At 40.0% G+C, this 20,239-nt stretch overlaps 1 long non-coding RNA gene across 2 annotated transcripts; it reads right to left on the bottom strand.

The window, feature by feature from the left end:
* Positions 1 to 1,075: 1,075 nt before the first annotated feature.
* Positions 1,076 to 20,233, bottom strand: LOC104909752. Of its 2 annotated transcripts, none has more exons than XR_002112170.2 (6): positions 20,141 to 20,233; positions 11,426 to 11,536; positions 9,545 to 9,687; positions 6,739 to 7,574; positions 3,229 to 4,121; positions 1,076 to 2,511 (listed from the first exon to the last, which is right to left on the bottom strand). It is a non-coding gene; the product is annotated as an uncharacterized LOC104909752 (long non-coding RNA). The 2 variants fall into 2 exon arrangements; XR_002112169.2 differs by having other exon boundaries at positions 1,086 to 2,511; positions 3,229 to 3,353.
* Between the last annotated feature and the right edge of the window lie 6 nt (positions 20,234 to 20,239).

Genomic DNA, 20,239 nt, shown 5'->3' with positions numbered 1-20,239 from the left:
CATCTCACATGCATATACATCCTTAATTAAAATTTTCTAAATTGCTGTTACATAATGAGGATCCCAAACCTTCTGTGAAGTGCTTCCAGTTAAGCCAGTGGAAAAAAAAAAGCACCCAGTATCTTACCATCACAGTTAACATGAACTAAAGCAATTTCCCCTATTGCATATTAACAAGATAGATGAATTATAGGTACATCAAAAACACCAAGTGAACGTCCTGACTTTTGCTTGCATGCGATTTATAAACAAAGCTGGTGTACCATAATTGTACCACCTTACACACATACAGATAAATATACACTCAAAGTTATCATTGGCTTTAAAAATAGGCTGAGAATGAAAATAATACATCAGGCTTAAATATAGCAAGTGCTTCTGCTGTAATTATATTCATTCTGTTTGCCAGGCATATTTTTATGAATGTATTACAGTTTGCTACACATTTTTACCAAGAAGAGGTGCATCCTGTGACAGCTGCCCATCATTAGCCACAGAATCTTTTTGCGCCGACCTGTATGAAAAAACTGAAGGACACCTCAATCAACACCCCTCTGTTGTGTGGCAAAAGCAGTCGTTCAAGATTTTATTTTTTTCAGCAGGAAATACCACTCTGGTCTCACAGAAAGAGCTTTGACTTGGATTTATCTGACCTGCTTTCTATTCCTGGCTCTGTCTCTAGGTGACCTTAGGAGAGTCATTTTTATCTACTATTGTTTTTAAATGGGCTAAAAGATGTTTCCCAGCAGAATGGGCCAAACATTAGATACAACAGGATGGGTTTTTTTTTTCCATTATCTCACCTCAAAAAAATTTCCCCATGAAGAAGCTACATACTTGTACACATACAAATACCAGTCAAGTAAGTGGCTCTTCTCTCTCCATCTTGCTCTTTTTTTTTTTGTTCTTTATAGCATGAGGCAGTCACAGCAGAGTGCCTAAAACATGTTCTTTACATATACATAACTTGAAAAATCTAGTTACATATACACATTTCTGCTCTGGCAGGCTGAAGTGATCTCTGAAAGCAAAGACATGGACCAAAGTGTTTCTCAAAATATTTCTGGGCTTACTGTATTGCTACACACAGTACATGGTAAGTATTTTTTGGAAAACTGTCTTCCCCTGTAGCAGTATAACTGTCAGACAACAGCTCACACACGACAACACAAAGTCATAACTTGGGAGATAATCTTTTATACGCTCCTAACAACATGCTCTGAAATCCTACACTTAAAAGGGGTTTAAAAACACACAATACCCTAAGACACCAAATAAGCAATAAAAGTAACATGCAGAGCCAGACACAAAACCAGAATGAAAAAGATTTTTTATTATTCTCCTCTGTATTACCATAAATGACATGCTATATTTAATTTTACAGTGCCCCTGGACAAATCATCAAATACTTTAATAACTACACAAACATTAATATTTAAATACAAGAGATCCCCTCAGTTCCTGAATAATCATAACTCTGGATTGATAGGGTACTAAATGGAAAAATCTTGTTTAGACAGTTGTAAGAGGGGGGAGGGTGTTTAATGAAACAAGTTTGATGGTCTTGTCATCATAAAACTGATAGATATTTGGCACAATTTGTATCTTTGCTGAAAAGAAGTTTGAGAAATGGAACAACTGTAGTGAAGATTAATTTTCCCTTCTTCTGTTCTGAGATCACAGTCCTTTAGGTCATTAGCTGGAGTGTGTGACATAGATTGCACTTTACCCATGCAAATCCTGTCCCGACTCCTGGAGAATGCACATGTTAAATAGCTGTGACTTATATACTTGTGGGATATGCTGCCCAACAATTGCTACAGCTAGCTAGACTCATTTCAAGAGAGTGATGAAACTAGATAGTAGAAGAGACAGCATACTGAGTTCTAACAGTCAGTATCTGTTAGACCTGCCCACCTATTCTACCCGCTGTCCTTGGAGGGATTTTTGTTTAATCCAGATTTTGTATTATTATTTTAGTCACTCTCCAGTTCTACCTAATAATGGGGGCTCAACTACTAACACACGATGAGAATAGCAAATTGCAAGGTATTTTTGATCACTCCAGCACAAAACAAAACAAGACTGAAAGACTTGTAAATAAAAGTAATCCACATAAACATCTCAACCAAAGCTCTGAAACCTTATCAGACTTTTGTCTCCAAATCTGGGGTGATGTTCAGGTGTATTATGTGTCCCTGAGCACACATCTGATGACAACATTTGTTCATGACTGAGCAAAGGCTAGTCTATTATTTATGTCATATTCTGATTAAATGCCACAGCATTTGTAGCTAAATGAAATTATTTGGATGCTTCCAGTAGAATCTGTCTCTGCAACTCACCTTAAAATTTTCTTTTTCGTTCTGGGCCAGTTGCTCAGATTCTGTACTTTTCAGAACTGTATTCCTTTCTTCGTCTCTGCAGTAGAGCTCCATGGATATAAGGTAGCTCTGTCTTTAATGTTTTTGGGGCTTTTCTCAATTGGGAAATACTCATCTGAAGGAAGTTCTGGGGAAAACACAAATGCCTTTACATTCTAGTTTCCAGGGAAGAGAGAGAGGAGAACCAGTTCATACACATAGGCCTCTGAATAATAGGTTGTGGCCTGTGGGCTGATAGATCCCGGAAGCAGCAGCATGAAGGTACTCTTCCTCATGCGGACAGTTGGCAAACAATAATGAAGGCTGTACTAAGGCCTCTTATTATGAACTAATTAAATATATTGCTCTATATGATAAAGGAAGCTGGAAGGATCCAAAGCCATCTCTAAATTACTTACTCAGTGTCCTACTTCTCCTCTATGTCAAATATCTATCATGGCAGGAAAGGTGAACAGAAAAAACAGTACATCATAATTAAAGTACTGAGACAGATGGAATTTTCTGTACTAGGAAAAAAAGTGTGCTGTCTCCAAATTCTAATGAAAAAATACTATGGAAACTCCAGAGCTACAGGCCTGGAATCAGTACTAAAGCAGAGCAAAGAAGGTTAAAACAGTGCAAGAAGTTAGCATGAGCACTGCTGCATAGATCTGAGCAAATCTTTAAGCAGGTAATTAATTTCAATCTTGGCTTTATATGCTAAATCATAATTAGTCATTCAGTTCTTGTAACTTCACTTATTTTTTTCCCTTTCTCTTGTTATGGGATAGCAATAAACCAAGAATACATGGAACTGCATTCTTATCATCAAGAAAAGGGCCAGTGATTACTGGCTGAGACTTACTCTGGGCCTGGGCTGCCTCCACCTCTGCTGCTGCAGTAGTAATGTGTGCTCCCTTGAGAGGACAGATTTAGCCACTGAGTGCAACCTCTTTTCCAGGAGAAGCAAATGTAAAGAGACAGCAGTTTCTAGCAATAAAATAAAAAACAAGCAACATAAAACATTTCTCTCTCACTCATTTATCTCTCCCTCACTTTAGCTTTTCTTGAAATGTACAACCCATGTGCGTTTATGAGATTTTGAGCTGTTCATGATTATCTGTGGTGCTTGAGAGAAAAGCTGATTTTGCGCTTACATGTGAATAAGAGAAAAATACATTTTCACCTTTTACATTGTTACAGAAATCTACCTGAAGCATGCCTTGAAACTAGAAAGATGGTCTTGCAACAAACACTCTGTAACGTTGGTAAGGAATGAAAGTCTACAAAATTGCATTACTTTATGATAAAACTGTGAATGATTAATTGAACTCCCCCAAACTGTAGTGTGGTCTCTTCCTTCCCCTGTATGTGCATGGCTGTTTATATTTTTCTGCCAACATCAAAAGAAAGCTGCCGAAATAGGATGTTTTATGAAGTCTTTCAATTTAAAGTTTTTTTGAGGTACATGTATATTTCTTGTTCTGCAAAGTATCTTTCCAAGAAATCATCAGAGTAAATTTGAAGATTAGTAGAGCTTTTCCATATCACTGATCCACACTAATTGTTTCCTGTTCTGTGACAGAGATAGAGTTAAGCAACTATTTTCTGAAACTAGGGCTACGGATGTTTCTAAGTTTTATTGGAAGCATGAATGAATCCTGCGTGGCCTAGGAACGCAAATAGGAATTCTGGAGAGAAGTCTTCTGCTGACCAGTATTGCAGCTCACAACTGAGGCTCCATCTTTTTTAAGCCTTCTGTGAAGTAAAAGGTACAGATAGTTGTTTATATGCATGACATTGGTGATGCCTAAAGCAAAGACTTTACTAGTATTTTACAGAACTCGTCTTCAAAGATGCATTCAGGAGGATACAGAAAGGCACAAATTCACCTTAGAGTTATAAAAGATGGTCATTGTGCTGTACTGACCACTCCCTTGCCGGTTTATTGCCATAAACTCTAAGAAAGCGCAGATTATTTTTCTAGAGCAGGCTGGATTTTACTTAGGATATTACATTACACTGACAAAGTTAAATTTAACTATGCAAATAAAACAAATTTTTGGCAAACTTCTTACACAAACTGTGTGCATGGTCAAGGACTTCGGAAGAGAAGTCACAGTGGAGAGCAAAACTAGATGACATATGCAGTGTTTGAGCTGCTCTGTAAAGTTGCTGGACATAAAAAACATGGCTTCATGGTCAGCAATGAATACTTTCATTTAGTCACAAGACTAGAGCCTGACACACTGCATGCTAAACTAACATAACTAGAAGAGCCTGTGGCTGCTTGTGTCAGGTTGAAGAGCCCCAATGGCTGCTGTTCTAGCAAGAGTCCCTCTTGAAACTCCTGCAGTCCATCTGCAGTCTTGTGCTTCTGTTGGGTTCCCTGTTGGCCGCTGTGTTTTAACAGTGCTTAATTTTTTACTGAGATGTAGCTTGTTTTGAATTGTCTTTCTTCAAACTTTTTTCAGCACTGTCTTCTACTGAACAAGATCTATATGTTGATATAGTATGGTACAGTAAATATCTCAAGAACTGATCAACATAGACAACTTAGAGAACAACCCAGTGTTCATCACACTGGGTCCTACTGAATTGGTTAAGCTTACCAAAAGCATCAAATACAAAATTAAAAAAAGACTGTCATATGCTATGGCTCAGGTGCCCATAGTTGAACTATCATTTATTTTAGGCAACACAGTTGGAGAAATTCCATCATTTTCATCCACAGTGTTACTTGAGTAACAGATATTTTCTGAGCAACTTGAGTAATGGCAGGAAACGGCACCAAAGAAACTAAAAGTTGTTCAATCAAATGTTAGTGAATTAGGAATTCACATTTACCTTCTTGGAAACAGCTGCACAATTAGTGAGAGTCTTCTTGAATTAGTGTATACTTAGGACAAGCCACCCATCTTTGAGATTATGTAAAGAGTTTTGATTCCTTAAAACCAGAAGTTTAATCGAAATTAAAACAAAGGAGAATTTGAGCTTTGAATTTTTAAAGTGGTCAACATAGAAATACAAGATTTAAAAGGAAAAAAGAGTTAAAAGTAAAGGCCCCCGAACTGGTGATAACTAGGGAAAGAAACCAACTCATGGGAATATGTAGCAGAGATTCCTTGATGGTAATTACCCTTTCTCCTATTTCTTCAAATTCAGCAGGTTCCTGATAATTTTCAAAGTCCTGTGTCAGCTTGGAGCATTTTCTGCAGTGTTCTATCAAATTTCTGGGGTAGGTCACTTCATATAACTCAGCTATTGTAAATCCACAGCAGCTTCAAATAGCTACAAGATTCTCTTTCTGTCCTTAATTTTATTGTAACACCACTGTAAAGAAGACAGTGTTATCGCTCAGCTGAAGAGCTAGCCATATTTCACTGATGAGTAATGAGATTCCTGTAAATATCTTGCAAAGTTATTTGAGACTCTTTCAGTTGGAAAGCATTACAAAACCCAAGAAATTACCTTTATTATTTAAAAGAAAAAAAAAGGGACAAGGGAAAGGAAAGACATGCTTGTCTTCTGTTAATGAAAGACCTGTTCAGTTTCCCTCATACTAGAGAAACTGCAGAAGAACAGTGAGGTGTGTGAAAAATGTGCCCTCCCCCTCCTGTAATGCTGCCAAGGTCAGCAAGACCTGTGGGGACCTGCTGTGGAAGTGTTGATTACTTAGGTTAATAGATGCTTAGGGGCTGTTTTAAACCCTTTTTTTTTTTTTTTAATTTTTATTAAATAAACCTTATTTTTCCAAAATGCTGGAAAAGGAGACCATCTGTAATTTGATTCTTTATGGGCCAATGTCTTCTCTTGCTCTTTTAAATTTCTTCCTCCCCTTCTGTGAACAAGTTTTTCCAAAGCCTTTACCATGCTCAGGAAGGGGAAACACCTTTAGATTTAAATGAAGTGGCTGTGTTACAACATTCTATAAAAGTACATAAGGTGAAAAGACTAAAAGGTGTGTAGTTGTAAGTAAAACTAGAAAGCACATCTACTGGGGAGAGTGAGGTTTCATATTTTGGCTGAGCTGATCTGCAGTTTGCAGCTGCCAAGAGGGAAAATCCTGCTCCATTCATCTTTTCTCCTGCTCCCTGCTCTGTCCTCTCTCTCTGTTGCCCCTGCTGTGCTCATCTTTCCTGTCAGCAAGTCATCCAGCTCACAAAGGTGGCAGAGAGCTTACCCAGAAGGAAAAATGGAATGTAGTGACCTGAGCAATTGAGTTAGCAATCAGATGACTGGAAGCGCTAGTGCAGAGGAGAGGATACAGTCATATTCCAGAAAAGGGGATGAGGAAATGGGGTACAGGACTATGATTTCTACCATCAAAAAAACTGCCAGGCTTCTAACAGTAGCTATACCAAAAGTGGCATACCTCTTGCCGGGGCCAGGTGCGCCCTACAACTGTATCCTGACTCGGGATCTGGGTAAGAACCAGGCACTTCCTCTTCCTGTCGCTTTGATGCCTGTGTTTCCAAAGAAGACGTGCTCTTTCCAAAGAAGCCTGAATGCTTCAGCTAGGTCTCTGGTCTGAATGCTAACACAGACAGGACTTTAAGGCGTATCATGTGAAGCATCTTCTCAGTAGAGACAGAGCTTAAATGTCTCAGCTTTCACCAGAGCTACAGGCACTACAAACGGTTCCATTCAGTATGAGTAAGAGTTCTCTTCTTAAGTGAATTTGTTTAAGAAATAATTAATATTCAAATGAAATTTCCTCCCAACTTTCATTTCTGCCAACAAAGGAAGTTGTCATGGTGAGGTATTACTGCAAGTAACTCCAAATGGATACCAGTAGGTAATGAGATCATCAAAACTTCACATCTCTATGCTCCAGGTGATGTAATTGTATCCAGTAGTTTGGATTCTTGACAACTGCCTTCTTTTATTTCTTGCTGGAAGAGGCTTAAAAGCACTGGTAGTCTCCAGTCTGTAATCTCTATCACTTGGGAGTTTATATTTTCAGTACATAACAACACTGTGTTCTTACAACAGAGAATCTGAGATCTGTATCTTCTTTGATAGATGCCGATGTTTTCAAAATCTTCAAGAAAAATCCAGACCTGGTTTGCTGTAAGCAGACTGCATTGGTTTTGGTTGAGATATACCCTTTCATATTAATGCTGAATGAAGATTCCTTTACTGTGTGACTGCATTTCAGCATCTCATGTCAGGTAGGATGCATGTGAGTAAATCCCAGAGCTGCAAAGCCTGGAAGAAGAAAAGAAAGTATATTTATTTAGGAACATAAAAATAATCTCTGGATTTAACGGCCAGTTGAACTGCCATTGGTACTGTCAGTTTCACCAGGTAGCTCTCATTCCACTCTGACAGGAAGTCAGTCTCTGTCATCACCTCTGTCACAAAAAATGCCACCAAGCTGTTAGAGCCCTCCATCCCCACACTCTGGGTTATACAACCGTATCCAATAGTTTTGATTCTTGACAATTCTCTTATTGTGTATCTTGCTAGAAGAGACTGAAAATTAATGTGTTTTACTGGTGGATGTGATTACCTTGATCCTTCTGAAGGCCGTGGTGACTTTCATCTGTTTTAATAGCTGCTGTAAACATGCAAGAAAACCAAACTGTACTGTGAATATGGAAAAGAATCAAATCATCTGGTTTTGATGAAGGTGTGTAAAGCTGTAAAGCACACTTGAAGAACATGAACCAAAAGTTTATTGAAAATATAAAGCAGCTTGTCCTCGGCAAATTTATGATTTACATCAGATTTAAATGCACCATAATACACTTGGGTCAGCTTGAGAGAGTTGGTTTTGAATGTCTGGAATAATATGTAAGGTGTAGAAAAAATGTGCATTTGCAGCAAATCTACTCTGATGGAACAGCAGCAATAATGAGACCTCAGATCTTTGAGCTCCTGGTGACATGAGGAGGATCCCAGGGGCTTAGAGATCAACAGACAGATGGCCCATTTTCCAAGACAGGTAATAAGGATGCCTCTGAAAATCTGTCTAAGAAAGCTGATATTTGTTATAGGGGGCAAATCCTACTCCAGCTGGGTGTCTCCTATGGCTGCTGAGAAACTCTATTTATTGCTGTGTTCATTTATAAGGGGCTGCAGCCCTTAGAGCAAACCTGGACTGTAAATGTCTCTAGGATGGAATGCTGTCCTGCACCCCAAAATGAATACAAAGGAAATTTTTCTGGGACTGTAAGAGTACAAGAATCACCACAGTGGACCCTATCTATCTGGTTCAATGACCTGTCTCAGGCTGTTCCCAAATAGCTCAAAGGAGGGTGAAAAAGCTAAAGAAGTTCACCTTCATAGTTAAAACTGGATTAAAGCCAGAATCAAAGTTTAATTCTCTTTGTTATTATCTCTACATACGAAAATTCTGGATAGTTTAGTCTTGATGCTAAACTTGATAAATTCTTGGCATTGGGGGTGTCCAGGAGTGAAAGTCTTTACTAGCTAATTGCCGGTTATCTGACACCATTTCCTCATTAGCTTTGAATTCCTCACCTGTGAACTTCACTGCAAGTCATTTTTCTTTAGTCATGATATAGGGAGAACAGAAATTCCTGACTTACTTTTTCTGTTCTGTTCATCGTCTTGTATCATGCAATCATCTACCCTTATTTGTTTAATTAGTTAATTAAGAACTCTTCCATATACTCAGTTTCTCATCAGCTATTTTACTTAAAACCACAGCATTTATTTCTTCTGGTGATGAAACTGTTGTTTGCTTCTGACAAGAAAAGGAGAAACTGAGGTGCCTACAGCTCTTTGTGGGGGCAGGGCACTGATTCTACAACATAATTTTTTTTTTTTTTTTTTGTCTTGTGTGCTCTTCCAATAACATGCTGAACACAAATCCAAGATGAGCCCTGGTCTGCAAGATGCTCAGGTCCTGTTCTGAGCTGGTATGAAGTTTGCAATTGTATTCTAATGTAGGACAGATAAAGAAGGTAAGAATTCTGTGCCTTCTTGCATGAGCTTGTACAGAAGTACCAGATGAAACCTAGTCCTGCCAAAATCATGAAGAGACATTGACCATTTAATACAAAGTAAGATCCCTCAAATGCTTTCTTCTTTTTTTTTTCTTTTTAAACAGAGAGAAGTGCACATTTGGATGAAAAGTTTTTAGTGTAAGCCAAAATGTCTTTCCTGTGTCCAAAACACTTATCTAATAGGAGTGAAGTCATGAGACTAACCTTTTGTCTGTTGAAGATAAAAATCACAAACTTCACGTCTAGAACATCAGTTTTTGGATGGTCCATTCAATGGAGCTTGGCTTCTTGGAGCCCTTCTGAGAAGCATTCTCACTGAAGTGACGATGAAACAGAGGCACTGAGCACTGGAGATTCAAGGAAGTGTATGAGAGAACAGAATTAGGCCCTCATGCAATCTTAATGCATTGTGAAGCTTTCAGCTCACATGCATACCCCGGTGAGACTGGGAAAAGCCTAGTTCAGAAAATGTCTAGCTATGTGAGAATATGGTTCAGTTCTGCCTTGATCTAATGAAAGATGAACCAAGCTTCTTAGAAGTCTCGTAGGATTTTTACCTCAGTTGTTACAGACAGGTATGTAGATGAACAAAAGCAGAGCAGGAGGAAGGTCTGGAATTAATTAAATGCCTTCTCTTGAAATAGCCCCATAAAACTTGTCTGATTAAAATCCCTACAAGCAAGGAAAAAAACCAAAAAACACTTTGTCTACTAAATAACTGAAATAAAGAAAAGGTGTTCTAAAGATGCCACCTTATAAGTAAGAGAATTTCCATGAACTCTTGGCATAGTTAGCTGGCAGCCTTTTTTGAATGGCAAATGCTTGAAGGCTCAGTTTTAGGACAGGTTGTTAGTTGCCCAAATTGACTGAGTGCTCCCAGAGGTTGTTTGAATGTGTGGTTAAGGGCTTGCTGCTCAGACAGGCTATATAGAAACACTCAAAGGACCCTGTGTGCTCTGCCAGATCCTTCTGATTTATTTATACGAATAAGCCACCAGGTCCAGACTACGCTGTTCAGACACTTCTCATTTGTAGGTCATTCTGAACATTAATCTTTCCTCGCAATCACCAAGCAAATTAATATTAGCATAGATAGGCAATACTGTTGCTTTTGTTAAAAGCTGAACACTCAATGTTGAGAGGGCTTTGGGATGTAACATTAGAAAATTAGCAACTAGACCTGGAGGCTTCTTAGGAATAGACATACATGAGTCTGGATGGTGTTACTGACTGGGAAATACAATACTGACTTTGTGAACACAGAAAGATTTTGCCTCATGTTTAAGCTGGTGGACAGGATGGGGAGAGATTACACCATCTATTCCCTTTGTAATTATTGCTCTGTGACTGGTGGAACACAGATGAGTTGGGTTTGGGCCAGTGGCCACTCCAAGAACTGCCTACTGATATGCAGAAAGTATGGGGCATGTTTGACAATCAGCTTTTAGTGCTTTTAAGTTAACTATTACTGGTACTCATACTGCATGTGTTCTGCCAGCAGTGGACAAGTAATGAAATACAAGCGTGTCAGGTTTCTCTGCCTCTCAAATACATTATCTTCCTTTTGACAATAGCAGGAGTGAACCAGAAGTAACTGTGAAATGAACTACTTTCCTCTACAGACTTGAATTCAACTTCCTAAATTAATTTAATATCCTAGTTGCCTTACCATCACTCTTATTTTAACTTAATGTTAATTTTGGCTTATTTACCAAGGTGGGAACACAGCTTCTTGTTTATTGACTGTGATGAGCATCCACACTAGACTTGTTTTAACCTCAGTTTGGTTACTTCCCAACTATGAACAGGTCCCTGTTCATTTGATCCCACCTACTATTTTTTCTAATTTTCCAGTGACAAAAAGGAACCAACCACATTCACCTTCCATAGTACAACTATCAAGAACTAGCAGTCAGTTGACCAGACATATGAAAGCTGTTATGCAAGCAAATCCTGAAGCAGCCCACAATTTTTGTTTTAGGCAACAGCAGATACTGACCATCAAACCTATGGGCTCCCAGCTGACTATCAGGAGACCTGGCCTCCACAGTCATTTCTCCCTTGAAACAACAACTGTATTCCTACCTGACAGAACTGGGTGGAACTGATCGGTACTTTTTCTGAGCTGGGTGAAGATGGTGTGTAGTCAGATAGATTTTGGAAAGCCTTAAGGCAGCAATTGTCAGCAGCTGTGTCCTGTAACAGAACCAGGAACCGAGATTTAAACATGGCGAATAAGGCACTCAGGAGATGAACAGTCACTTCTCTAAAAGTGGCAGAGTATCTATGGAGAGTAACTGGAGAGAAGTTTTGTCTTGCTACCAAATGCACCAAGTGAGGCACAGTTATGGTGAAAATCTGAGCAGCATTATCATGAGGAATGACCACCACCATGTGCCCAGCTCTCCATTCTTTGTGGTGGTGCTCTCAGGATTAGCTGGAAGTGATTGTTTCCTTAAACCATACAGTAAATGCTAGACCACAGGCTGGCCCAGGACAGCCACACAGCAATCTTCTGGGTAGCTCCATGCCACAGGTCACTGCCTAATTGTCAGCATCCTCCAACTGCTGCCATTTCTCAGGCACCTCTATGAAATGGCTCCAATAAAGGCTGAGGCACTAGAACTGCTGATGCTTTTGGCATTCAGAGGAGGCATCTGCAACATTTGATTTTCTTCTCTTCCTACTTCTCTACCCTATTATCCCTGAATCCTGCCTCTACCTTTTTCTTGGTCCTGTCCCTGTCCTGTCCCTAAATGCTGTGATTGTCACTGAAAACCCTCTCCTTATATGCTGAACATCTCTGCATGAGCAGACCTCATTATCATGTGGCAAGAGGTCATTTACATATGCAAATCAGGTTAATGAGAGCAGAACTGTAAAAGGCTTCATTCCAGATGCATTTGCATATCTAGCTTTAGAAATATTTGAGAGCTCTGCCCCTAGCTGTGCTAGCAGGACACGGAAGCCCTGGCAGTATGTCTTCAGTAGTGATTATATTCAGAGACAGCTGCCATCCTGGTTTTCAACAGCTACTATCTGAGGTATTGGCTCATTTGAACACAGAGGGTAGTTGTGTAATATGTGATTCTGCACCAGACTACTGAGAGGCAGTTAAGCCTTGGCCCTTATTGGGGCAACATGTGGGCTTCTGACAGGTAGATATATGCAATTTAGCATGAAGAATACATTTCCTATGGTGCTGTCACTAATGCATGCCTGGTGTATGATGAATGAGGAAAACAATGCAGGTACCAGGCACAGATCTCTAGGAAGGATATATTCTGTGTGACATGGCACCGCACAAAACACTGCATTCTATCTAAATTCTATCTAACTGGGCATCTAGCCCCCACCATATAAATAGGGCTCCCTTTGGATTTTGCAAATCACTCATGGGAAAACCCCAGCTCCCCCCCTTCCAACCTCCTCCACAGACAGGCTGGGCAGCCTGCTGTCCCCCTCACAACAGGATTCTGGACAAGTGTGTGGTTGGTTTCTGAGTGCTTAGCAGCTAAGCACGTTTGCACAGAGTTCCTCAGGAGAAGCATCTTTTACTGGTTCCATTTTTTTCAGCTGATTTTTTTTTCCCCTATAAAAATTACTCTTTCACACGAAGGCTTTCTGTCTGCCAGGGACTTCTATGTCTGGTTCCAGAGAGAAAAGACAATTACCTCATAATTTCTGAGAAAAGTTACTCCTTTGCTCCTACCCAGTCCTCCTGGCTTTTTCTCGCGCATCCCAGTGGAGAATTCCAGAAAAGAAACAACTTCTTGAAAGAGGAAGTTCTCTGCTATGACATTCAGAGCTTGCATGCTACAGCTTTCCACATGGCCATCAAGCAATGCCAGGAGTGTAGCCTCAGAATACATGCTACAACCATCATGACTTGTGAACAGAGGGATGCTGTTACAAATTCTCTGGAGCAAGTTATTGCTGTCCCTGCGCCCTCAATTAGCAGGCAGAGCTCCACACATCTTGCAGCTGGGCAAACACACAGTGATTCTACGTGCTTGGTGCACACGCCTAGTGAGGAGCCTGTATGTATTAGGTTGGAATGAGTTGGATTCTTTACCAACTCCCAGAGCACAGGATGTAAAGCAAACTTCCCCTTTCATCCCTTAATTTGGAATAATTTACCATAATTCAAATAACCTTGTCCAAGAGTTTAATGTTGCATCCATCCTCACATGCTACTAGTGTCCATGGATTTTCTCTCGCTTGGTCTTGCATTTCTAACTCTAATGCATCACCAAGGGTCAAACTTCACTGCAGTGATTCCTCGCAGTCATTCCTGCACTGCAACAACTATAGTTATTCTCAGCAGTTCTAATATAACTGAAAAGATGAAATATCTATGCCCATAGGAGCAAGAACTGCACTTACAAATTTTGGTTTATTTCCTGTGCCTAAACTGGTTACTCCTCAAAGCTACTGGCTATCACAGAAGACTGCTTCTGTCCATAAATAATATGCAGCATACAAATGCTATGGCTTGTGTGTACTTTGTGATACATCAACGGATGACTATCACCACCTAATAAAGCATGCTTTTTGAATGGAGCCAGTCTACAGCCCGAAGATGCAACTCTCACAAAAGCACAGATTTACCTATGTTTCTGTAAGCCTCCTTAAGGCCTATCCCATGCATCCTACGTGCTCACATGTCAGAGTTATAGTCATGCATCTGAGCAACCTATCTTACTGATAGCACAGCTGGATGTGGTCATGACTTATCACTGCCTGCATTTCAGGGCTGAGCTGTCCTGCTTGTTCAACAAACTCTGTCACATGGGTTTACTAAGAAAGAAGAGCAAAATTCAGATAGCAGAAATATATACCTGTGGGGCTAATGAAAGTTGATTTTTTTCAAGTTGGAATTCTACATTTCACCTATGAAAATTCAAATTTAAGCGATCTCAAACTTCCCAACTCTGTTATTTCTAGAGGTGTGACTTTGTCTTGGTGCATATCCTCCTTCCATTATGTTCACATTTAAAGCTCCTTAAACAGAATACAATTTACCTCCTTGTGTGGCATGCGATCGGAATCCAGAGATTCTGTTTAGTAAATGACGGTTTAGGAGATGTTCTGTTTTACATAAGCAATAGCCTAAAAGCAGCCAAACCAGAAGGGCAAAGAAATGTAATCGTTTCTAGGAACAGGGAGCAGCCTTTTCATTACCATTCACTTGCTGGAAATATAATATGGAATTTTAAAAGTATTAATAATAAACAGTTTTTCACTCACTTGCATTTCAGATTGGTAACACATCTTCCATATTTTGCTTAAAATACAGCCCTTCCTGTCTTAAGAGCACTGAACTGATTTTATTGCCAATTCTGAAAAGTGTTAACAGGAGTAAATCACCCCTCGCATTGCTGCTGTTGTTCCCCTGCCCTGAGCCAAATTCACTGCTAAGCACCTCTGACCACACAGCTCATATAAATGTTCATAATAGAGGGAGCTCTCACATCTGCTTATTCTCACACAATTAGAAAAAAACCCAACCACCACCACCACCAACAAAAAATCTTACAAAACTCTTTGCTGTGTATTTGGTTTATATACACATATGTTTGGTTATAGCTTACTTTTTCGCACCATATGTTCAATATTCAGCAGAAAGTCAGATATGGAGATGCTAAAAAAGTGTATAACATAAAAAAATAGAGGGTAAGTAAAGCCATTTGATGGTGTCAGTTTTCATTGTGCACTATAATGTGGGAGAGCTTTTGAACTCTGGTATGGAGGAGCTTTATTAGAAAGCAATTCTCCTCAGTGACCTCAAGAGGCTTGGACCTATACGAGAGCAAGCTAGGTGCCAAAACGAAAAGGGGAAAGTCATTATGTAGAGGTGCACTTCTGAGGTATGAGCCAAACACAGGGAATTGCAGCAAGTATGATTGCTACAGATGAACCTAAAATATTCCTGTGAGAAATGAAAAACGTTTCTTATTTTTTCCATCTTCTGTATTAATTTTCCCTATTCTACTTTATACTTGTTATTATCTGCCTCTTTTTGATCTTGCGTATCCTGTGATATACTGTTCCCTTTCTTCCTTAATCATTTGCTCTTGACGTCTCCTATTTCTCCTTCCTAATTCTCATCTCATTATAGTCTTTCCCCATGTCCTCTTTTATAAAAACTTTCCTCAGCTTTTCTCTTTCCTTTTCTTGCTTCTCTGACTTAGTGTGGCAAAAGTTCATATAAAAGTTCAGCAACATAACTATGAACTTCAGAGAAAAAAAGTGAAACAGCAAATGAATTTGCATTACATTAGCTGAAATTAGGAAGCGCTGATATACAATTCTGGTTCAACAGGAATGCCATCCCTGAGATAGTATCTGGAGAGCTGGGAGTTTCATCTCCTTTTTGGTGCTGCCCTTCTCTTAGTCTTTGCTAATAGACTGAGAAAGCCAAAGCAACCTGGGTGAACACGAAATGATTTCAGCAAGTGTGAAATGCTGCATGACAATGACCAACACAAAGCTGTCATTCTCTGTGTTTACATTGGTACTGACTCTTAACAGCATGCTGCTAACTCAGCATAAAATTATGCTATTCTAAAACAATTCAGGTAAAAGGACAAGTCTTTTACAGCCAGTCGTGCTTCATTCCTGCAAAGAATTGTTGTATCAATCTAAGCTGGCATATAAACTAATGCTTACTCCTCAGAGCTTAAATTTACATTTTGACCCACAGACTCTTTAATCTCTTACTGCTGAAAATCATAACTCTCTGATCAGTACATCCACATCCACACTATCCCAAGAATCAATGGATGCTACACTGTTACACATACGATCATATCCAGTGCCTTGTCAATTAACCCGTATGACATCTGCATGGAAGATTTAAATAAGGAGCATCATATTATGCTGCATGGCTGATAAAGTGAAAATGCAAGCACTGACAAGGCTTACAATTTGGCCTGCTACCACAGCATCTATCTCTCTGAATGGAAGTTATTTATGCTCCTGCTGAATTATGGCTTGTATTCAAATACTGGCAAAGCTGCAATGTACAAGAAAATGTTGTACCATCCACAGTATGCTGTGGTTGGATACAGCCCTTGGGGATAACTTGAAAGAGCAATATCTCCTTCAGGAGCATGTCTGTCAGTCCAGGACTTACAGGTGGATCCTTTTAATCTCAGACAAAAAGAGGCTACTGGTGTGGCAGATGTGTTCCTCAGCACATAAATGTACAGTGAAAATCTTTCACAGCAGTGGCTAAACATGAGAACTGCTAATTAGAAGGAATTCTGACTTCTATAAAATGAGATTTGGCATTTTTTTCCCCTCAGGAAAAGCAAGAGCTGATGAGGATAATAAAATGCATCATGTTGATGAATGAGTTGAATCTGGACACTAAAAAACAAAGCTCCTTTATCATTTACATTAGCACCCCGTTTCATTAGACATCCCACATACAAGTGGTGTATGAGGATGCAGAACAACTGCCCTCCCAGTTAACTTGACTGCAGTGGCACTGGATTCTCCAGCTGGAGTGATGCCTCCTGCTCTTGAGCAAACCACTGATCTAGAAGGTCTGAGTGAGAGAAAAAGAAATCTCTCATGCTGAAGGGTTAGAAACAGGCAAGATAAAGTATGTTGAAAATGTTCCTACTATGCTTAGCTCAAAATTTAAGCTGTCAAATAACTTAACCAACTTAAATGTGATAGAAGTGCTTCCATTAAGAAATGTTCCAGTGGAAGCAACTTTGGTTAAAAGACAGATAAACTTCAGCTGTACCTATAGAATAAAACTGTGGCTTCTGCACAAGCCAAGTGTGGTGCAGATTAGAGAAAGGAGGAACTATCCACTCTCTTTGCATTGCTCAACTCGAAGGAAAATCAGAACAGAAATATGGGTCATAAAATTGAATCTGGGAACTGAATATCTACATCGGCATTATAAAGTACACACTACTGCTGAATGCAGTACTGTCTGAGGCTACACATTGACAGCAGTGTCAGTGCCTAAATCCGGTGCCGCTTCAGGCAATAGGAGATGCTCTATTGACTTTGATAGTATAGCTTATATGGCTCCATGAGAATTTTTTTTTTCCTTCTCCGTCTTTCTGTTCCACAAAACCATTTTTGGCTCACGATATTTTAGTCCCCCCTTCTGTGTGCATTATTTCAAACTCTAGATATTTCTCATACGAATGTATGACTTAGTAAGCTCTATTAAAGCAAACAAAGACAAGTAACACCTGAACATTCTCAAAATTCAAGATCTCACTGAATTTGATAATTTGTCTTGGTACAGCGGGTCAGCAAACCAAAATGTTTTCTTTCATACTCCCTACTTTCACAGGTGTCCAAGTATGGGGCCTCAGAAGAACCATGTATCTTCAGGAAACAGGCAGCAGAAAGACCAAAGGGTAATTTTTTCTGTTCTGCTTTAACAGTACATGAGAACTCAAACGAGATTTTTGCTTTATAAGTATTTTGGCTGATTTAATAGGACAGAGCCTTCCTTAAGCAGAAACTACATGAACCTTCTCCACCTCTTCCTTTTGTTCAGCTCTTAAATGAACTTCACAGCACTTACGCGTAGCCTTCTGCTCATTGAAAGCACAGCCGTTTTTGTACATGATAAGGGCATATTTTACTGAATAGCAATTTACGTATTTTGCAATGTGCTTATTCCTGGGTTAGACGAAGCCTCTGAAAAACAAGGCTGCCATGGAAAATTGGAAGACTCGCAAGGATTGTAGGCTGCATCTATGGAAAGTGTTACTATGGCAGCAATGGAGTGAACTTACCCTTTCCTCCAGTTCTGCCATAAAACTTGGAGCCTGTGTGAGGTGCATGTTGCAGACAGCCAAACAAGGGGGGCATAGAGTAGTGGGAAATGGGAACAGAACTGCAGAGAGGCTCAAGCACTCAATAGAACCGTGCTCTAGGTTATGATTGCAGCTGTGCAGACCCTTGATAAAGAACAGCCACTCCTCTCAAACTGCACGACAAGTATTTTCTGAAAGACGAACAGTATGTGTATGGGTGTGAGGGTAGATGGGAATGTCAGCCTGGCTGTGACAAGGCGAGGAGTCAAAATGATTAGGGGACAGGCAAATGTTCTCTTGGTAAGAAAACACAGGAAGATTTGCTTTATAGATATGGAAAGATATAACAGCCTATCTGCTGATGGTGGAGAACTAAGATATGACCAAGTCAACCATTGTCTCTTCCACTTGTAGATTCTGTACGGAAGCATCTGAGAAAAAGAGGGGCTGAAAAACTGCTGAAGAGTTCACCCACAGCAAACTGAAAAGCTACTGCAAGCTACATACAGTCAGAGAAAAAGGCACTTCTCCTAATACAACTTCTCTCTCAGCCTTCTGCTGAGATACTAACCTGTAAAAATCATAAATGACTTATTTTTAAAGAAATGTAATCATTCAGATAGAACCTTACACTCAGCTACCAGAACTGCACTCCCTCAAAACAATGAAAGAATAGAAACACGCCCTGATTTTGTGGAGAAAAACACCGTGACTCTGTATGTGTCACAGTTGTAAGTGTAATATGTAATAATCCTTATTTGTCTCACCTGAAAATATACTGGAGACAACCACGGAGACAAACAAGGAGCTGCATAAGTCTATTTACCCCTATCTTATATTAAGTATTGCTCAGTTATAAAGAACTAGGGACAGAAGTATTAAGAGAGCTAAAAGAAAATAGTACCACTGTAGTAATGTACCAATGCCAATACCAGTACCAATAATACCAATGTAGTAATACATTTATGTTCTTTCTTTTCCTTATGATGCCGGAGCCACTACAGCACACATTTTAAGTTTTTGCTGCAAGTAAGCGGACCAGAAACAGATTTTTTTACCTCTCAGATGAAAACCAAAATTCTTACCTGACTTGTGGAATGGGAGCGTTACAGAATTCCTACCAGATAAAATCAGCATTGCAATAAAATCTCAAGAACTGAGAATATTGTGTTACAAAAGGTTCAGCTATTAAATGAATAAAAATTGCACACTGGCCTAAAGCACAGCTACACCTTGTTCAAAATGAGCCACATGCTCAATGTCAGAAATGGGCAGGACTCCAAACAAGATGTGTACTTGTCAATTAGTGGATTAAATTTAATATGTAAGAGAAGATACATATTGCAGAGAATATGGCTCTCAGTAAAACATCTTTCATGTTTCATTGAAATCCCAGGAAAGGTAATGGCAAGCGATACTGGTGACCACCAGATGGACAGCTTCTGGCTGGCTCATGTGAAATCACGCAAGCAAAACACAGACAGGCCCGTAGCTCTGTCCAATCTACCAGCTTGCTTGTGCAGGACCCATGCCTCGGCAGGCTCAGGCGAGTTTAATGGCATGTAGAAGGTCTGCATACATTTTCAGGGAGGAGCTGGAGGCTTGACAGTGAAGTAAGCCCGGACAGCAGTGGTTTCCACAGTGCCTGAGGGGGTAGGCAGGCACTCTGCTGACCTGAAGCCCCAGGGTTCTGGGGTGCAACTGGACCTCTGGTGCAGAACAAACAGCAGCTCTTCATCTAGACTGCCCTGTTCCTGTGTCAGGGGGGAGTCAGGTTTGGGGTTAGGGAATTTTTCTCCTGAGGGTGGTGGGCCTGGAACAGGCTGCCCAGGATAATGGTCATAGGCCCAAGTGCCAGAGTTCAAGGAGCATGTCGATAGCATTCTAAGACATAGGGTTTGGATTTTGGGTGCTCCTGTGTGGAGCCAAGGGTTGGATTTGGTGATCCTTGTGGATCCTTTCAGCTTGCCATACTCCATGATTCTACAAATTAGTTCTGTACCTATAAAGCTCTTCTAACCGGGCGTCTCTGCAGACGGGTGAAGTGCTCGACGCAGAGCGGCCGCCACGCTAGAGCCTGGAGCGGGGCAGCCGCGGGACC

Source organism: Meleagris gallopavo, chromosome 2 (genome assembly GCF_000146605.3).
Source record: "Meleagris gallopavo isolate NT-WF06-2002-E0010 breed Aviagen turkey brand Nicholas breeding stock chromosome 2, Turkey_5.1, whole genome shotgun sequence".
In the NCBI taxonomy this organism is placed as follows: Eukaryota; Metazoa; Chordata; class Aves; order Galliformes; family Phasianidae; genus Meleagris; species Meleagris gallopavo.
Note: the sequence above shows the minus strand (reverse complement) of the source record. Positions and strands in the feature narration are given on the sequence as shown.